The following is a 6669-nucleotide window of genomic DNA, read 5'->3' on the forward strand; positions in this document are numbered from 1 at the left end:
TGAAAGTGGTGGTTTCAGTGATGGTAATGTCTTTGAATATCAAAGATAGTTGGACTCTCTGTTGGAGATGGTCATTGTTTGGCACTTATCTTGTGAGAATGTTACTTACCACTTATCAGCTCAAGCCTGAATGTTGTCCAGGTCGCGCTGCATTTGGACATGGACTGCATCAGTATCTGAGGAGTCTCGAATGGTGCTGAACATTGTGCAATCATTAGCGAACTTCCCCACTTTTGGCCTTATAATGGAAGGAAGGTCATTGATGAAGCAGCTGAAGGTGGTTGGGCCTAGTACACTACCCTGAGGAACTCCAGCAGTGAGGTCCTGGAGCTGAGATGACTGACCTCCAATAGCCACAACCATCTTCCTTCATGCTAGGTATGACTCCAACCAGTCGAGTTTTCCCCTTGATTCCCATTGATTCCAATTTTGCTGGGACTCCTTGATGCCACACTCGGTCAAATGCTGCTTTGATGTCACTACTTACTGTTAATCAAGAGTAGACTGATGGGGGCAGTAATTGGCTGGGTTGGATTTGTCCCGCTTTTTGTGGACAGGACAAACCTGGGCAATTTTCCACATAGCTGGGTAGATGCCAGTGTTGTAGTTGTACTGGAAAAATTTGGCTAGGGTACGGCTAGTTCTAGAGCACAAGTCTTCAATACTATTGCCAGAATATTGTCAGGGCCCATAGCCTTTGCAGTATCCAGTGTCTTCAGCCATTTCTTGCTGTCATGTGAAATGAATTGAATTGGCTGAAGACTGGCATCTGTGATGCTGGGGACCTCTGGAGGAGGCTGAGATGGATCATCCACTTGGCACTTCTGGCTGAAGATTGTTGAGAATTCTAAAGGTTTGTAACTGTCTGAGTGAAGAAATTTCTTCTCATCTCAGTCCTAAATGATCCATTATCCTGAGACTGTGGCCAGAATTTTCTGGGCCCTTTGGTAACGAAGTTAGGGAGGAGAATGAAATCGGGATAGACAATGTCTGGAAGTTTGACATCTTCACATTATTTCCAAATTTTCCTGAGGTGGTTGGCATATCAGGAGGACATTGTGCATGGATGTAGTGGGAAAAAATTAAAGCAATTAATTGAGAACTATTTTATGTTTTTTAAAATTTTACTAACAGTGCACAGGAACGATTAACTTCAAAACCTTGCCCAATTAAAGGAGGCAGCAAGCAAGCTCAGTGCTTGTTCACACTGGCAGCCATTGCGAGCCAGCATGGAATGCCAGGAAAGGTAAGCAGTGCAGGCACTGGCAATTGAAACCAGAGCTGGTGGGGTGTGGTGGGGAATGAGGGGCCAGTACTGTCGGGGCATGTTGCCAGGGCTCCATCTAGGCAGTGGCACTTGAGCAGAAGAAATGGCTGGAAAGGGGAGGCACCATTTGCTTAAAAAGCCTTGCACCCTGAGAGAAGTCACATGCCATGGACCTCATTCACCCAAGCTTTGAACCACCGGTTAAGGAGGAGAAGCAGAGAGGGTGGGAGGCCCAGACACAAGCAGTGGGGCATCAGCAACCTCACGGCCAACAGGAGGACCTGCCTCGAGTTAGCATGTTGGAATAGGGGAAAGGGGGTACATGAACAGTCTCCTGTGCACAGAAGAGGCTACCCTCCAGAGAGGATCTATCCTCCAAGGTTTAACTACCTTCAGATGTCCGAGCGGCAGTGTCATCAAAGATTTACATCTCCCAGGGGGGCTTCTCTAAGCAATGATGCTGAATGAGCTGAGCCCCATGGAAGTTGGTGGTCACCCAATTTCAGTGGCTCTGAAGGTCACTGTGGCACTAAACTTCTACATCTCTGGATCTTTCTAAGGCTCCACTGGAGATTTGTGTGGGATCCTGCAGTCTGCTGCTTGTCTATGCAATAGGGTGGTGACCAATGATGTATAAGAGGACTGGCTAATACGTGTGTGTCCAGACTAATACAGACAGTCAAGCTGAGGTAACCATTAGGTTCGGGACAATTGTTGGATTCCCGCAGCTAGAGGGTGTAGTTGTACAAAGGGCTTTCACTTGCTTAATGTACACTGCTTTGTGACCATCTCAGACAGATCCATCAACTGTGTGCATGGTTTGCAAGAAGCAGCCATGATGCATACATACCGTAAACTGTTCATATATGTCAAACCAGCATATAAGATGACCCCCATTTTCCCAGTCCAAATCTGATGTTTTTGCATATACTCGGCATAAAAGTCTACGACCACATCCCCCCTCCACCCTTTCAGCCATGATGTGCTATACTCGCATTCATAGTCAGCTTCAACTTTTCACCCCATAAATACATTATTACTTACGGTATTTTATAACTGGGCGCAAGGGAGCAAGCAGACAATACAGGCTGTGTGTGATGATATGTGGGAGTTTAAGACATGCCCACTCTCTGCATCAGATGCTGATGACATTGCAAAATGGTGACAACCCACATCGACGCTGATGTCTCACTTTTATATTTGGTGTATAAATTAAGCCCTGCTTTTAAATGGATTTTTTGAGGCTTCAAGGGTCGATTTATACACCATCATCTATTGTACTTTGGCAGTCCCAAGCACTACAGCTTTTCCTGCACCCTCACCCCGTGCATCTTCAGGGATGGATTTTTGTGACAAGGTTTACTCACTGAGGTCATGGCTACTAATGCCTGTGAGGAATCCACCCATGAATGCAGAGGAGGGGTACACAGGGCAACCTGAACGACTATCGAGCAGGCATGGAACCTCTGAAGGTGTGGTTCAGGTGCCTTGATTGATCCAGCAGAGCCCTTGAATATGCCCCAGTGAGGGTCTTGCATATCAGGGTGACCTATTGTGCACTACAGAACCTGGCATTGCAGAGAGGGAAGCATTAAACAATTAGGATCTTGTAGATCTGGTGATGAGGGTGTGGAGGAGGCTGCTGACCAGGCGGTACAAAGTGAAGGTCCCAGGGACCACAAGCAAGGCACAGTGAGATAGTCTAAGGGAGACTTGAGAAGTTCTAATACACAGATGTTTCATGTGACCTTTACTATCTATTGGATTCATACCAATAAAGCTTTATCTTGTTACAGCCCTGCTGTCACCTCTTTCATTGTTCCTCCCATTGCTCTGCACCCGGATGCACATTGCACAATGGTAAGGGGAAGGCATATTTACATGCGGCATGAAACAGCATGGTCAGCCCCTTGAGGATGCCAGGCTGTAACTGAAGTCCCAAAGGATAGCAAGAGTTGGAAGAAGATTAAGTGCAAAGTACATTAATCCTTTATTGAGTGACAAAACATGTGGTACCCTGCATGGTGAGGGGCTCCTATGCAGGTACAGGACCCTCCTCTGTTGTCGCAGTTACTTGAGGCGATGGGGCTTTCTGGGGTATCTCTTCTGCCATTCTGGCTGCAGGTTTCCTTTCACCTCTGAGTTGTCCCGGCAGGTGGTCCTCATTAAATGCAGTCCTAGCAGCCCTTTAAATGTGGCGCATCACCTGCCATGGTGTCACCTGATGTTGTCTGGTTTCACACAACTTCTGCGATGTAATTTGTGTCTTCTACTGTGAAGCCAGAGACAAAGTATTTGTTCAATGTCTCTGCCATTTCCTCATTGCTCATGATAATGTCGCTTGTCCCTCCTCCATCTAAAGGACCAATGTTTACTTTTTATACACTTGTAAAAATTCATACAACTCATACTTTTTTATATTCCTGGCTAGTTTATTCTCACATTCTCATTTTCCCTTTTTTATTCACTTTTTGGTCACCCTTTTCTGGTTTCTAAAGCTCTCTCAATCCTCAGATTTACCATACTATTTCACAGCATTATATGCCTTTTTTCCTAATCTAATAATATCCATAATTTCCCTGCTAAGCAACAGATGCATCTTTCTCACTGAGTTTGTTTTTTTTAATGGAATGCATCTTTGTTGAAAATTTTGAATTATTTCTTTAAATGGTTCCCATATTTATTTATTACTATACCTTTCAATACATTTGGTTAATCAACTGTAGTTAGATCCCCACTCGTACCTATGTAATTGGCTTTAGTTAAGTTTAAAGTTCTTGTTTTGCAGTTGAATATGCCTCTCTCAAAATTAATGTGGAATTCAATAGTTTTATGATCACTTTTTCCCCAGAAGATCTTATACAATGATATGGCATATCAACCTTGCCTTATTACACAATACTAGATGTAGAATAGCTTTATCCCTAATTGGCTCCATTCCATATTATTCCTGGAAACTGTCATGCAAACTTTCTGCAAATTTGCCTTCCAAAGTAATTTTGCCAATTTGATGGTCTTTTCTATATGTAGACTAATGCCACCACCCCCTCCACCATTCTGTTACAAACTCCAATTATTTTTTGCTTAGTGCTCTGTCCAACAGTATAACTATTGTTAAGAGGCTAGAAAATACTCGTACCAGCATTTTTTGACCCTTGTTATTGCTAATCTCCATCCATACCAATTCTACTTCCTGAGCTTCTGAACCAAGATGCATTTATTACTATTGTCCTTATATTGTCATTTTACTATCAGGGCCACCCCTTCTCCTATTCCATTTTCCTGCCTTTTTAAAATGTTGTGCACCATGCAGTATTTCCCAACCTTGTTCATCTTGTAATCCTGGCCTGGATTTAACTGGGTGGCAGTGGACCCACCCACAGGTTGAAATTTTTGGGGCAGGCCTACCTCCATTAGCCCTGAAAGCTGGGACAAGGGTCTGCGTTTTATGTGCCCCCCTGCTGAGTATGTTTTTGGCAGGGGGGCATGTAAAATAGGGCAGGTACCCACCATCCCCCCACCCCCCGAGCTCATCCCTACAATGCAAGAGGTGAGCAGACTCCGAAATCAGCAGCCCACCCACCATATTTAAATAAAAAGATCAAGGTTCAATTGGGCTTGTTAACAAGCCAATTGACCCCGATAAAAAGCTGTCCATGTCATAAAATGTTTGGTGGTGGGCAGTCAGGCGGGAATGGGCAGGACGCTTTTTAAAGAAACCTTTTTTGAAAGGCGGGAAGGAAGGGGATTATTATCTTCTGGGGGTGCTCTTTGCGCATCAGAGCGGCAACACCCCTAAGATAATGCCCCCCTTTCTTCCTACACACCTGCTCCATTAAAACACATCAGCCCACCCCCACACCCACAACCACCTCCCTAAACTGCCCAAACTCTCCCTGTCCAAGTCCCCAGACTTACCTAGCTCTGGGTTCCATGGGCTTTCTTCTTGGGCCTGCTTGCAGTGCCAGCAACGCCCACTAATGCGATCTTAGTACTGATAGAGCTTCCAGAAAATCGGATTGACAGACAGATCCCAAAGGCAGGAGCTCCTCCCCGATGAGGGGCGGAATTTCCACACTGCGTGTGTGGCTGTTGATTGGGCTGCCATGGAGTGGGGTTGCTTTGCTTCCAGCGGGGTGGCAATTCATCCACCATCACCTCCCCACAATCCCTGTAATGTTCTACCCAAAACTTAATAATTAACTTCCTGCTGTTGTTCGAACATCACACCTCCAGGAGCTGCCAGCCAATTAGATGGGAAGGCAGAGTGTCTTCGAATTTACTTCTCCCATATATAAAAATCTTTTATGTTGTCATTATGGTCAGTACTTTTGGGAATAATCAACGTAATAACCATCTGTTTGAAAATCCAACAACTTTTCCACTTATCTAAAAACGCAAATTTCATTCACACCCTATCTGCTGACTTTACCCTAGCTCACTCATTAGCATTTCAAATGTCTTTTTACACCTAACTCTTCTGATAATTTCAACCTTGCCGTCTACCTGTCTCAAATTTAATTAAATCAGCCACACACAGGACCACACACACACACACACACACACACAGAGGCCTATTTTAGAATATCCCACAATAATATTATGAAAAATATGATAGTTTTGTGACATTATGATAGTATTGTCAATGTTAGTATCAAGCAAGATAGTAACAGTTTGTGATACTGTTGCTGGTCTTCCACTGAGGTTCAGAACTACTTCTCCTTCAAAATCATAGCTTTCTACTAGGGCGTTGTTAAATATTATTTGTGGGAAAAAGTCCCAATTTATAGCAGGATTTAATATAACATAATACTTGACAATAATGTTATAAATATCTGACTAATGTAACCACAATATTGTAATTTATGCAGATAATAAAACATGCCAGTGGATTCAAATTAGAAAAGTCACTGGATACAATTAAATTATTTGCCCATTTGTATGACCATGTGATTTTTATATACTTTATGTTTTAATATTCACATGATGGTAAAGGGAAACAAGCAACAGTTGGATATATCATGTGGATATAGTATGACTTACTTCCTCACGTTAGTTGAGCCAGGATCTTCCCTCCCTCCCTCAATCAAAAGTTCACTTATCTATAATTCCCTGTGGTTGGTGCTTTGTGCGTATAAAAGGTCTCCTCGGAATGATACTTTTTGTTATGCAGTTTGTTATTTACAACTTTACAATTAATAAATAAACCATATAAAATACTCTCTGTGTAACGCAGTTGCCATAATACATTTTTGTACGATTTACAAAGACAATCTTTTACAGAGGACCGATTATGCTTATTAGCCTACATTAACTAATACTGCTTCATTTGACCTCTTTCGACATCAGACATATAATCATGGAATGGTTGTAGCATAGAAGGAGACATTGGAACTGTTGTT

General features: G+C 43.2%; 1 long non-coding RNA gene across 1 annotated transcript; it reads right to left on the minus strand.

Annotated features, from left to right (window-relative positions):
- Positions 1 to 3233: 3233 nt before the first annotated feature.
- LOC121275627 lies at positions 3234 to 5446 on the minus strand. Its single transcript, XR_005942532.1, has 2 exons — positions 5186 to 5446; positions 3234 to 3623 (listed from the first exon to the last, which is right to left on the minus strand). It is a non-coding gene; the product is annotated as an uncharacterized LOC121275627 (long non-coding RNA).
- Between the last annotated feature and the right edge of the window lie 1223 nt (positions 5447 to 6669).

This window comes from Carcharodon carcharias, chromosome 3 (assembly GCF_017639515.1).
Source record: "Carcharodon carcharias isolate sCarCar2 chromosome 3, sCarCar2.pri, whole genome shotgun sequence".
In the NCBI taxonomy this organism is placed as follows: domain Eukaryota; kingdom Metazoa; phylum Chordata; class Chondrichthyes; order Lamniformes; family Lamnidae; genus Carcharodon; species Carcharodon carcharias.